The sequence below is a fragment of the Oryx dammah genome, unplaced genomic scaffold (genome assembly GCF_014754425.2).
Source record: "Oryx dammah isolate SB20612 unplaced genomic scaffold, SCBI_Odam_1.1 HiC_scaffold_27, whole genome shotgun sequence".
Classification (NCBI taxonomy): Eukaryota; Metazoa; Chordata; class Mammalia; order Artiodactyla; family Bovidae; genus Oryx; species Oryx dammah.
The window spans coordinates 100,437,761-100,440,454 of NW_024070211.1; the positions used below are offsets into that span (position 1 = coordinate 100,437,761).

The following is a 2,694-nucleotide window of genomic DNA, read 5'->3' on the forward strand; positions in this document are numbered from 1 at the left end:
GAACTGCAATTCTCAGTCTGGAACCCACTTTCAATTAGGTTTATAGTTTCATCAATTTCCTATTTAATTGTTTTAAGTCATCCAGGTGTCAGGCAATGTTCTTGTATTCTTTCTTTCATTAAGCAGTAGAACAAATACTTAACTTTAATGTAAAAGTTGACATAGACAGAGAAAATATTTTTGTTTTTAGGACATTAAAAGACAGACATTTGGAGAAATGCTGTTGAAACATTTTGGATTCTGGCTAAGTCCATGGCTTTCACCAGCTGTCCCCCCAGTTTGTCTCTCTCTGCTTCCTCCCATCTTCAAGAGCCTGTATTGAAGTTCTCCTCACTGATGCTGGTTGGTCCAGTGGCTCCATGTGTTGGATGTCTAGAGAGGGTTCTGTCACTTTATTTTTAGACTCAGTGACTTAAAAAATTAAGAAATTATCCTAATAGGTTAGTAAAATTATGGCATATTTTTAAAAATTATGTCTGCTTATTCATACTTGCTATTGCTGCTGCTGCTAAGTTGCTTCAGTCGTGTCCGACTCTGTGGGACCCCATAGACGGCAGCCCACCAGGCTCCCCCGTCCCTGGGATTCTCCAGGCAAGAACACTGGAGTGGGTTGCCATTTTCTTCTTCAATGCATGAAAGTGAAAAGTGAAAGTGAAGTCACTCAGTCGTGTCTGACCCTCAGTGACCCCATGGACTGCACCCTTCCAGGCTCCTCCATCCATGGGATTTTCCAAGCAAGAGTACTGGAGTGGGGTGCCATTGCCTTCTCCTATTCATACTTAGATGTAGGTTATTTTTAGTTTTATTTTTGTATACAGATTTGCTTAACAGTCACTGAATTTCTAGGCCAATTTCAGGTAACTGAAGCACCTTTGAAAGTAGCTTATATTGTCTGCAGCTGGGATGCTGCAGCCCAGTCTGGGGCAAAATTGGAAAACACATCTTTCTAAAGACAGGCTTGGGCTTCCCCAGTGACTCAGTGGTAAAGAATCTGCTTGCAATGCAGGAGAGGCAGGTTCAATCCCTGGGTTGAGAAGATTCCCCTGGAGTAGAAAATGGCAACCCACTCCAATATTCTTGCCTGGGTAATCGAATGGACAGAGGAGCCTGGCGGGCTACAGTCCATGGGTTCACAAAAGAATTGGACATGACTTATCGACTAAACAACAACAACAAAGACAGGCCTAGAAATCCTAGTCCAATCATTTAAGATGTTTCCTTTCTTGGGCAGCAGGACTGAGTTATATCTGGCTGCTAGGCCATTGTTCACAGGACCGCCAAACAGTGCAGGCCACCAAAAACAAGACCAACCAATCCACCTCATGTATCGGTACAGGTTTCAAAATGCAAATCACGAAACATTTGTATGATACGTGTGCCATCAAAAATGAAATCACTGCCTTTGTTAAGCCACCAGCTATATGAGCCTGTGACACAGGTAAGATGGGTTTAAAAAGACTATTTGCTATTAGGCCACAGAAAGCAGCATTCAGTCCAATATATGTTGATCCATTTTTAAGCAGATTCCTTTCTGCTTCCAGTAGCTGGTTGATTTTTCTGATTATGATATCAATTAAGTTCTCCTTGACAGTATCATCTGGTTCATGATGTTCCATCTTGAGCTTTTCCCTCTTTTCCCAGCAATCTTCCTCTGTCTTCTTCAGCCACACAAGGGCTCACTCAAGCCTTTGCTCAACTCACCCAGGCACAGCCATCTTTTTGGCTTATTTTTAATGTTCATACCTAACAAATGAACACCCTTGACACAAAGGAATAGATATTTTAAAAACTTAAGTTGACACACTTAAGTTTGATATACTGGGCATAAAGATGATTAAGACATGATAATTCCTCAAGGAATTCTCAGTCCAGCAAACTGTAAAATAATATATGATAAATAATTGCACACAACTGTTGATTAGATTACACAACCAGAAAGTACTTCTATTCCATCGTCTTTTTTCATAGAGAAGGTCAAAATTTCAAACCGAAATTCTTTCCTATGTGGAAACCTAGACCAAAGAAACTCTCGACCCCTTCATGGACCCTGAGTGTACCGGGCTGGCTGTTCACTTCCCCAAGGACCCACTCTCTGGGCCATTGAGGTTGCTGGAGAATATGCAGCCACATTCTTTTCACTGTGGTCTTCAAGGTGACAGTGTGAGTTGCCATTTCACAACTGGGAAAGCCCCATTGTCTCCTTGCCCATCAGTGGTGCTGAAGCTTTTTTCAAATCAGTTCTCTTACTTTGAAAGCTCTTTTCATGTTTCAAAACACCAGAGAGAGCAAACTGATGCTAAATTACGTAAGCTGTAGAGCAATGCATCGGACTAGGGAAAAAAAAAGTTGGTCTGGCTATTTTGTTCCACTCCACACAGATAACACTCAATATCCTAATGGAACTAAAACACATTACTGTCTAGGAGAGAGAGAGACTACAATAACAAGTAGTCAATTTTCCCTCCTGAAAAACTTCTTTTTGAGGAGACATACTGAATACATTCTACACAAATCCTAGTTCCTATTTGCACATTGTAATGCTTCAATATACCTGAGGATTTTTTGACCTCATGAGATACTTCCCAATCTGTGCCTTGTGTATCTTCTGTCTCACCATCAACTCAGAGCAATTGGAAGAGACTAAGAGATTCAGTTCTGAAAAACAACCTTATCATAATGGAAAATCCAATTAAC

General features: G+C 40.9%; 1 pseudogene; it reads right to left on the minus strand.

The window, feature by feature from the left end:
• Window positions 1–831: 831 nt before the first annotated feature.
• LOC120854846 lies at window positions 832–1,616 on the minus strand (annotated as a pseudogene).
• Between the last annotated feature and the right edge of the window lie 1,078 nt (window positions 1,617–2,694).